This window comes from Colobus angolensis, unplaced genomic scaffold, assembly GCF_000951035.1.
Source record: "Colobus angolensis palliatus isolate OR3802 unplaced genomic scaffold, Cang.pa_1.0 Scaffold204, whole genome shotgun sequence".
NCBI classification, from domain to species: Eukaryota; Metazoa; Chordata; class Mammalia; order Primates; family Cercopithecidae; genus Colobus; species Colobus angolensis.
The window spans coordinates 1,342,584-1,353,538 of NW_012115200.1; the positions used below are offsets into that span (position 1 = coordinate 1,342,584).

At 43.7% G+C, this 10,955-nt stretch overlaps 1 pseudogene; it reads left to right on the forward strand.

The window, feature by feature from the left end:
• The first annotated feature begins 8,338 nt into the window (after positions 1–8,338).
• LOC105511765 lies at positions 8,339–10,743 on the forward strand (annotated as a pseudogene).
• The last annotated feature ends 212 nt before the right edge of the window (positions 10,744–10,955 follow it).

Sequence of the window (10,955 nt, forward strand, 5' to 3'; positions counted from 1 at the left end):
AGAATTTTCTGCACTATTCATAACCAAAATGAATGGATAAATGTGTTCTATTCACACAATGGAATATCACACCGCCATAAAAAGGAGCACACTATGCTTTATCTGGATGAACCTTGAAAACATGATGCAAACTGAAAGAAGCCAGCTACAGGAGACCCTATCACGTATGACTACCTTTACAAGAAAGTTCGAGAAAAGGCAAATCCAGAGACAGAAAGTCAGTCAGTGGTTGCCTGGAGCTAGGGATGTGAACGGAGTGACTGCCAATGGCCAGAGATTCTTCTGAGGTGAAGATAATGAAAACTGGGTGGTGATAGTTGCACAGCTGTAAATTTACTAAAAACCACTTAATTACACACTTTTAAAAAAACTCTAAACCTGGCCGGGCACAGTGGCTCTCACCTGTAAATCCAACACTCTGGGAGGCTGAGGCAGGAGGATCACTTGAGGCTAGGAGTTCCAGACAAGCCTGACCAACATAGAGAAACCCTGTTTCTACTAAAAATACAAAAATTAGCTGGGCATAGTGGCATGTGCCTGTAATTCCAGCTACTCTGGAGGCTGAGACAGGAGAATCACTTGAGCCTGGGAGGTGGGGGTTGCAGTGAGCTGAGATCGCACCACTGCACTCAAGCCTGGATGATGGAGGGAAGCTCTGTCTCAAAAAACAAAAACAAAAAAACTCTAAACCTAAATAACATGCTCTTGATAACTGCAAGAGAGAAATCTAAAAAGATAGTAGCTAGGTGATGATAAGGAAGGGTGACCATGTGGCACGCTGATGGCGTTTTCCCCAAATGAATTATAATTTTCCCTAAACAAATAATGTTTTGAAAATACCAACAATTTTATGCATTTGCTTAATCCTTCTTTCACCAATTCTCAGTTAAACACACACACACACTCTCACATGTCAGTCAACCAAAAAGCCTCTCCTGAATACCTACTATGTGCCCCACTCAGTTCTGGGCATTTAGTAATTCAAGAACCAGAAGCCAAGGCAGAGTCCTTCCAGGGTCAGTGCTGGACAAAACAAACACCTTAGAAGGTGGCTAAATACAGAAAATGGCCTCCTTGCTGATCCTAACCTCATTGTGACTTTTCTGTGTCATATATAAAGAAACCTGCCAAAAATTAGAAATGATTGGCTGGGCGCAGTGGCTCATGCCTGTAATCCTAGCACTTTGGGATGCCGAAGAGGATGATCACTGAGATCAGGAGTTCGAGACCAGCCTGGTCAACATGGCGAAACCCCATCTCTACTAAAAATACAAAAATTAGCCAGGCGTAGTAGTGCACACCTGTAAAATCCCAGCTACTAAGGAGGCTGAGGCAGGAGAATCACTTGAACCCAGGGGGTGGAGGTTGCAGTGAGCCAAGATCATGCCACTTCACTCCAGCTTGGGCAAACGAGCCAGACTCCACCTCAAAAAAAAAAAAAAAAAAGAAATGATTGAGTCTAGGCATAACTGGCAGGGTGAACACCTGTATTAGGATTGTAACCAAAGATGAATTATCATCGATCAATTTCCTATATCTAGATAGGAGGATGGTGGAATCTCATTAAACTGGGTATAACAAATAGCATAATATAGCTCAACAGATTGTTGCCAAAATACAAAATGGGTGAGAGAATTAAATACCTTGTTTCTTGAGGAATGGGTTATAATTATTTAGAAGAAGAGTGACCACAGAAAGGCAAAATAAGGACTTCTGTCAGGGGTTGCATCATCAGCTGGTTATTTACTAGGTTCTCACAGCAAGGATCTCACTCAGCAGATGAGCTATAAAGTCTGTAACCGATGGGGTAAAACAAGGAAATTTAACTCTGAATCTTCTTCTTTTATTTTTATTTATTCTTTTGAGATAGAGTCTCACTCTGTCGCCCAGGCTGGAGTGCAGAGGCATGATCTCGGCTCAGCGCAACCTCTGCCTCGTGGGTTCAAGTGATTCTCCTGCCTCAGCCTCCTGTGTAACTGGGGACTACAGTCGTGTGACACAATGCCCAGCTAATTTTTGTATTTTTTGGTGGAGATGGGGTTTCACGATGTTACCCAGGTTGGTCTTGAACTCCTGACCTCAAGTGATCCGTCCGCCTCAGCCTCCCAAAGTGCAGGGATTACAGCCACCATGCCCGACCTCATTTTTTTCTAATTTTTTTTTTTTTTTTGAGACAGAGTCTCACTCTGTCACCCAGGCTGGAGTGCAGGGGCACGATCTTGGCTCACTGCAACCTCCGTCTCCTGGGTTCAAGCGATTCTCCCACCTCAGGGTCTTGAGTAGCTGAGATTACAGGCATGCACCACTACACCCGGCTAATTTTTGTATTTTTAGTAGAGACGGGGTTTCACCATGTTGGCCAGGCTGGTCTCGAACTCCTGATCTCGTGATCCACCCAACTCAGCCTCCCAAAGTACTGGGGTTATAGGCGTGAGCCACCACGCCCGGCCTCAGCTATTATGTCTTTCAATATTTTTTCTGTCCCTTTTCTCTCCTCTTCTTCTAGAACTCCCATTACACATCTAGTAAGCTTCTTGATCATCGTCCCACAGTTCCCTGATGCTATGTCTACTTTTAAAAATCTCTTTTCTGTGTTTGATTTATGATAGTTTCTACTGCTGTGCTTTGAAGTTCATGAATCTTTTTTTCTGCAATGTCTAATTGTCCACTAATTACATCCAGTGCATTTTTAATCCCAGACATTATAGCATTTGGTTTGGATCTCATAACATTTGATTTTTAATTTTTAAAAAAATCTTCCATGTTTTGTTCAATATTTTGAACATATACAGTTATATTAACTCTTTTAATGTTCTTCTCTGCTAAATCTAACATCTGTGTCAGTTCTTTGCCCGTTTTTGTTTTGTTTTTGACCATGCCTGGTGAGGTCAGGAGTTCGAGACCAGCCTGGCCAACATGGTGAAACCCCATGCTGACTAAAAATACAAAAAATTAGCAGGGTGTGGTGGAGTGCACCTGTAATCCCAGCTAGTTGGGAGGAGAAGAATCGCTCGAACCCAAGAGGCAGAAGTTGCAGTGAGTAAAGATCGCGCCACTGTACTCCAGCCTGGGTAATAGAGCGAGACTCTGTCTGGGGGAAAAAAAAAATCTATCTATTTATCCAGGCTGAAAATGTCCCAAATCTGGTGAAAACTATAAACCCAGAGATCCAAGAATCTCAATAAAACCCAAGCATAAAACCATGAAAAAAAAACTACATAGAGCATGTGATGAGCCAACTGCTCAAAGCCACTTGTCAAGTGCAACCTTAAAGGCAGCCAGAGACGACAGACACGTTCAACACTGAGGAGCAGAGAGAGGGTGGCTGCAGACCTCTCACTGGAAGCAACTGTGGCAAGACAGTGGAGCAACATTTTTATATTACTGAAAGAAAAAAATCTGTCAATTTAGAATTCCATACACAGTCGAAATATCTTTCAAAATAAGGATAAAATTAAGACTTTTTTGGCCGGGCGCAGTGGTTCATGCCTGTAATCCCAGCACTTCGGGAGGCCGAGGCGGGTGGATCATGAGGTCAGGAGATTGAGATCATCCTGGCCAACGTGGTGAAATCCCATCTCTATAAAAATATAAAAATTAGCTGGGTATGGTGGTGGGCACCTGTAGTCCCAGCTACTCGGGAGGCTAAGGCAGGAGAATCTCTTGAACCCAGGAGGCAGAGGTTGCAGTGAGCTGAGATCACGCCACTGCACTCCAGCTTGGTGACAGAACAAGACTCCATCTCAAAAAAAAAAAAAGCAGACTTTTTTAGAATACAGAAGTTAAAAAAATTTATCACCAGCAAACCTATCCTATAAGAAATGTTAAAAAAAATTCCTTCAGGCAGAAAACAAAATTGAGGCCAGGCATGGTGGCTCACACCTGTAATCCCAAGACTTTGGGAGGCTGAAGCCAGGCAGATTGCTGGAGCCCAGGAGTTTGAGACCAGCCTGGGTGACACAGTGAAAATGTCTCTACAAGAATACACAAAAATTAGCCGGGATGGGGTGACATGTGCCTGTAGTCCCAGCTTATGTTTATTGAAGCTACCTTTATGGCTCAAAATATAATTAGTCTTGGGAAACTTGTATTCCGTTGTTTCTGAATGAAGAGTTCTATAAATGTCAAGTAAGGCAGGTTGTTTGACAGTATTTTATCTTATTTCATCTTTGAGACAGTCTCACTATGCCATCCAAGCTGAAGTACAGTGGTGCCATCTCGGCTCACTGCCTCTAGCGAGCTAGAGCAACCTCTGCCTCTAGTGGTTCTCCCACCTCAGCCTCTTGAGTAGCTGGGATTACAGGTGCCTGCCACCACACCCAGCTAATTTTTTGTATTTTTAGCAGAGATGGGGTTTCATCATGTTGGCCAGGCTGGTCTCAAACTCCTGACCTCAAGTGATCTGCCCACCTCGGCCTCCCAAAGTGCTGGGATTAAAAGCGTGAGCCGGCCAGGTGCGGTAGCTCACGCCTGTAATCCCAGCACTTTGGGAGGCCGAGGCGGGCGGATCACAAGGTCAGGAGATCGAGACCATCCTGGCGAACATGGTGAAACCCCATCTCTACCAAAAATACAAAAAAATTAGCCAGGCGTGGTGGTGGGCGCCTGTAGTCCCAGCTTCTACGGAAGCTGAGGCAGGAGAATGGCGTGAACCCGGGAGATGGCGGAGCTTGCAGTGAGCGGAGATTGCACCACTGCACTCCAGCCTGGACGACAGAGCGAGACTCCATCTCAAAAATAAAAAAAAAAGCGTGAGCCACTGCACTGGCCAGTAGTTTAAATTTTCTATATCCTTAATGGTTTTCTTCATGTATCTATCAATTTTTGTGAGAAGATATTGAAACTTAGTAATATAATTGTGGATTTCTCTATTTTTCCTTGCAGTTCTATCAGCTTTTGCTTCATGTATTTTGAAGCTCTGTTATTAGATGCATTAACATTGATGAATTTTATGTTCTCTTGATGAATTGACTTTTTTAATCACTATGAAATCATCTTTTATATCCATGGTAATATTCTTTATTCTGAAATTGACTTTGTCTTTTATTAATATAGCAACTCCACCTTTCTTTTGGTCAGTGTTAGCATTATATATTTTTTTGCATCCTTTTATTTCTTGATCTATTGTATCTTTATATTTAAAGTGAGTTTCTTATAGGTAGACTATAATTGAGTCTTGATTTTTCTTTTTTTTTTTTTTGAGATAGAGTTTCGCTCTTGTTGCCCACCCAGGCTGGAGTGCAATGGCACGATCTTGGCTCACCGCAACCTCTGCCTCCCGGGTTCAAGCAATTCTCCTGCTTCAGTCTCCCAAGTAGCTGAGATTACAAGCATGCACCACTACGCCCAGCTAATTTTGTATTTTTAGTAGAGACAGGGTTTCTCCATGTTGGTCAGACTGGTCTGAAACTCCCGACCTCTGGTGATCTGCCTGCCTTGGCCTCCAAAACTGCTGGGATGACAGGCATTGGGCCATAGCGCCCAGCCAAGTCTTGATATTTTTTATTCAATCTAATAATCTCTGCAATTTCCTTTGGGTATTTAGTTTTATCTCTACTAAAAATATAAAAATTAGCTGGCACACGCCTGTAGTCCCAGCTACTTGGGAGGCTGAGGCAGGAGAATCACTTGAACCCAGGAGGCGGAGGTTGCAGTGAACCCAGATGGCACTGCTGTACTCCAGCCTGGATGACAGACCGAAACTCTGTCTCAGTCAATCAATCAATCAATCAATCAATACTTGTACATGAGGCCAGGCCTGTAATCCCAGAACTCTGGGAGGCCAAGGCAGGTGGCTCACTTGAGCCCAGGAGTTAGAGACCAGCATGGGCAACATGGCAAGATCCCATCTCAACAAAAGTTTTAAAAAATTAGCTGGACGTGGTGATGCATGCCTGTAGTCCCAGCTACTCAGGAGGCTGAGGCAGGAGGATCACTTGAACCCAGGAGACAGAGGCTGCAGTGAGCCATCATTGCTCCACTGCACCGCAACCTGGGCAACAGAGCAAGATTCTGTCTCAAAAAGAAAAAAAAAAAAAAAAGCTAGAAACAAGGATCTTGAATCAACTCATATGACACCTGACACCGGAAAAGAAAAATATCAACTTGATTTTCCAGTCCAGGCATCTAACATGTTGCTCTACCCAAGAAACCTGGTCTCAGTGAGTTCTTCAGGGAGGAGAGTCTCAGCAGAGGTGAAAGACTGAGTGGACTTGAATCTTTAGACATTCTAGGCAGACAGCTTTCAGTCTGAAACACATGAGCATGGCCAGCGTGTGTTAAGCAGGGGGACTTACTGTGTAAAAAGTCGAGCACTGGAGCTGCAGAGTAAGCCTCGTCACGAGCTGCAGGATAAACGTAAGCAACGCTCATCTTTTCTTCATCTCATCTCCAGTGCCTAGGACAGGGCTTGAGACACAGCAGGTGCTTTAAACATGTCTGCCCAATGGAAACGATAAACACTACTGGCATTGAACTATGACACATGTGACCACGCTAGCTAACTGGACTCTCACAGGAAACTCACAGCGATCAGACACTCACATTACAGGAGAGGTGCTTCAACCTGGCTCTGCCCGAGAATCACCTGCAAAGTCACTACCGAGATGGGTCCCGGCTGCTGTGTTTTCCAAAACTTTGCTGGTGGTTATGTGCAGAGTATAGAGCCTCTAGGCTGTGAACAGAAGAAACTAGTTACCGTTCTTCAGTAACCAAATTCTGGAGACGCCTGTGAGAGAGAAATACACAGAGAGGCAGAGAGAAGACAGAAAACTTGGTAGAAGAACTTGGATACTTTATTGAACTCAATCTAGATTATTAAATCAAAGACTAGGACACAATACAATATAAACAAAACTTTATCAAATTAAGAGGCAATATACACCATGCCAATAAGATACCCAACTCATTATTCTTAGGTAACAGTCAAGAAGTATTGCAACCTGAAGCCTGGCACTCAATTTCAGCAATTCCAACCTGATATATCATTCAGGGTGTCTTCCATTAAACCTTCCCTGTTCGCTCTGATCAATAATGACCTCTGGCTCCCCTTCCCTGACAGCCCACAGCATCACACTTTTCATCATTTTATGACGGCCAATTTAGGACTTCATTGGGAAGCTTTGTGGGTATATTTTATTTTTACTTTTTTATTTGAGATGGAGTCTTACTCTCTCGTCCAGGCTGGAATGCAGTGGTGTGATCTCCGCCCACTGCAACCTCTGCCTCCTGGGTTCAAGCAATTCTTCTGTCTCAGCCTCCTGAGTAGCTGGGATCACAGAGGCATGCCACCAAGCCCAGCTGATGTTTGTAGTTTTAGTAGAGACAGGATTTCACCATGTTGGCCAGGCTGGTCTGGAACTCCTGACCTCAAGTGATCAGCCTGCTTTGGCCTCCCAAAGCGCTGGGATTACAGGCATGGGCCACTGCACCCAGCCTGCAATTTTAGTTCCACAAATGCCACATGGGAAGCTGTGTAGCCCTGTGGTTAAGAGGGCAGGCCCTGCAGCCAAACGGCTTGGATTTAAGACCTTGTTCCACCATTTACTAGCTGTGTACCCTTAGGACAGTTAATTACCCCCTCTGTGTCTCAGTTTCCTCATTTGTATCAAGGGAATAACTTAGCAGTGTTGTGCTATAAATTCAGATAATCCAAGCTGGACATGGTGGCTCACACCTGTAATCCCAGCACTTTGGGAGGCAGAGGCAGGCTGATCATCTGAGGTCAGGAGTTCCAGACCAGCTTGGCCAACATGGCGAAACCTCATCTCTACTAAAAATACAAAAGTTAGCTGAGCATGGTGGCGGGCACCTGTAATTCTAGCTACTCGGTAGGTAAGCTGAGGCAGAAGAATCGCTTGAACCGGGGAGGCAGAGGTTGCAGTGAGCCAAGACAGAGCCACTGCACTCCAGCCTGGGTAACAGAGTGAAACTCCGTCTCAAAAAAAAAAAAAAGAATCCTTTTGCTGAGAGATGAGAGAGAGTCAAGATCGTGCCATTGCACTCCAGCCAGTCCGGGTGAGTAAGACTCAATAAAAAAAAAAAAAAAAAAAAAAAAAAACTCCGCCTCCAAGGCTGCCTGGCCGAAACCAAACTGAGGGGTGGTTTCACAGGCTTGCGCGGGTCCGGCTCGGACATGTGCTACCTCAGGATGTGGTGGAACAAGGCGGCCAGGGTGGGCAGCCTAGGCCTGCCAGTGCCCGCATCCCTCAGCTCCCCGGCAGCAGGGTCCGCAATGGTCCGCCCCGATTGCCGGCTGCGGATTCGGTTCCTGACAGAAGGCTGCGAGTTCTCCGCTCCTTGTTGTCGCTGGGTTACTGCGGCGACCGACCGCCAGAGCAGCCTTGGCGCTATGGAGGAGCCAGGGGCTACCCCTCAGCTGTACTTGGGGCTGGTCCTTGGGGAGCTACACAGGGTTGTGGCAGCACTGCCTATAGATTCTAGTCGTTATAGTTTTCCATGGGAATTGGTGATATGTGCCGCTGTTGTTGGATTTTTTGTTGTTCTCCTTTTTTTGCGGAGAAGTTTTAGATCGGTTAGGAGTCGGCTTTATGTGGGAAGAGAGAAAAAGCTTGCTATAATGCTTTCTGGACTAACTGAAGAAAAATGTAAACTACTTGAAAAATTTAGCCTTGTTCAAAAACAGTATGAAGACTACGAAGTAGCAGCATCTTTAGAGGATGCCAGCTTTGAGAATGCGGCAATGGAAGAACAAAGTTTGGAGGCAACCTGCGAAAATCTGAACAGGTCCAATTCTGAACTTGAGCATGAAATACTCTGTCTAGAAAAAGAGTTAACAGAAGAGAAATCTAAACATTCTCAAAAAAATGAATTGATGGCAGATATTTCAAAACGGATACAGTCTCTAGAAGATGAGTCAAAATCCCTCAAATCACAAGTCGCTGAAGCCAAAATAATCTTCAAGATATTTCAAATGACTGAAGAACGACTGAAGATAGCAATAAAAGATGCTTTGAATGAAAATTCTCAACTTCAGGAAAGCCAGAAACAGCTTTTGCAAGAAGTTGCAAAGTATGGAAAGAACAAGTGAGTGAACTTAATAAACAGAAAATAACATTTGAAGACTCCAAAGTACATGCAGAACAAGTTCTAAATGATACAGCAAATCACATCAAGACTCTGACTGAACGCTTGCTAAAGATGACAGATTGGACTGCTAGGCTTGGAGAAGACATAACGGATGATGGTAACTTAGAAGTGAACAGTGAATTGGAAGAAGGTGCTTACTTAGATGATCCTCCAAAAGGAGCTTTGAAGAAACTGATTCATGCTGCTAAGCTAAATGCTTCTTTAAAAACCTTACAAGGAGAACGAAACCAAATTTATATCCAGTTATCTGAAATTGATAAAACAAAGGAAGAGCTTACAGAGCATATTAAAAATCTTCAGACTGAACAAGCATCTTTGCAGTCAAAAAACACACATTTTGGAAGTGAGAATCAGAAGCTTCAACAGAAACTTAAAGTAATGACTGAACTATATCAAGAAAATGAAATGAAACTCTACAGGAAATTAACAGTAGAGGAAAATAACCGGTTAGAGAAAGAAGAGAAACTTTCTAAGGAAGACAAAAAGATCAGCCATGCCACTAAAGAGCTGGAGACCTATGGACAGCGAGCCAAAGATCTTGAAGAAGAATTGGAAAGAACTATTCATTATTATCAACAGCAGATTATTTCCCATGAGAAAAAAGCACATCATAATTGGTTGGCAGCTTGGACTGCTGAAAGAAACCTCAATGATTTAAGGAAAGAAAATGCTAACAGACAAAAATTAACTAAAACAGAGTTTAAATTTGAACTTTTAGAAAAAGATCCTTATGTACTTGATGGTCCAAATACAGTATTTGGCAGAGAACATTCCCCATATGGTCCCTCATCATTGGGTCAGCCTTTATCTGAAAAGAGAGCTTTTCTCTCTCCTCCAGCTGTGTTGGAGGGTCCACTTAGACTCTCACCTTTGCCTCCAGGGGAAGAAGGAAGAAGCTCAGGAGGCCCAGGGAATCCTCTGGACCATCAGATTACCAATGAAAGAGGAGAATCAAGCTGTGAGAAGTTAACCCATCCTCACACGGCTCCTTCTGACACTGCGTCCCTGCCATCTCCCTGGGAACGGGACCGTACGATGTTTCCTCCACCAGGACGATCATGTCCGGATTCAGCTCTTCCTCCCCAAAGGCAAGACAGATTTTATTCTAACTCTGGTAGACCATCTGGACCAGCAGAACTCAGAAGTTTTAATATGCCTTCTTTGGATAAAATGGATGGGTCAATGTCTTCAGAAATGGAATCCAGTAGAAAAGATATCAAAGATGATCTTGGTCATTTAAATATGCCTGATTCATCTCTCCCTGCTGAAAATGAAGCAACTGGCCCCGGCTTTGTTCCTCCACCTCTTGCTCCAATCAGAGGTCCATTGTTTCCAGTGGATACAAGGGGCCTGTTCATGAGAAGAGGACCTCCTTTGCCCCGACCTCCTCCAGGAACCAGATTTGGAGCTTCTCAAGATTATTTTCCACGAAGGGATTTCCCAGGTCCGCCACATGTTCCATTTGCAATGAGAAATGTCTATCCACCAAGGGGTTTTCCTCCTTACCTTCCCCTCAAGACCTGGATTTTTCCCCGCACCCCTACATTCTGAAGGTATAAATGAGTTCCTTCTGGGCTGATATCGCCTTCAAATGAGCCTGCTACTGAACATCCAAAACCGCAGCAAGACACCTGACAATATTTTTGCTCTCTGCAAAAGTAATTCTGACTGATCTCATTTTCAGTTTAAGTAACTGCTGTTACTTAAGTGATTACACTTTTGCTCAAATTGAAACTTAATGGAATTATAATTCTTAGGATAGTATTTTGTAAATAAGGATGATTTAAATATGAATCTTATGAGTAAATTATTTCCATCTTATGAGTAAATCTTATGAGTAAAGTATT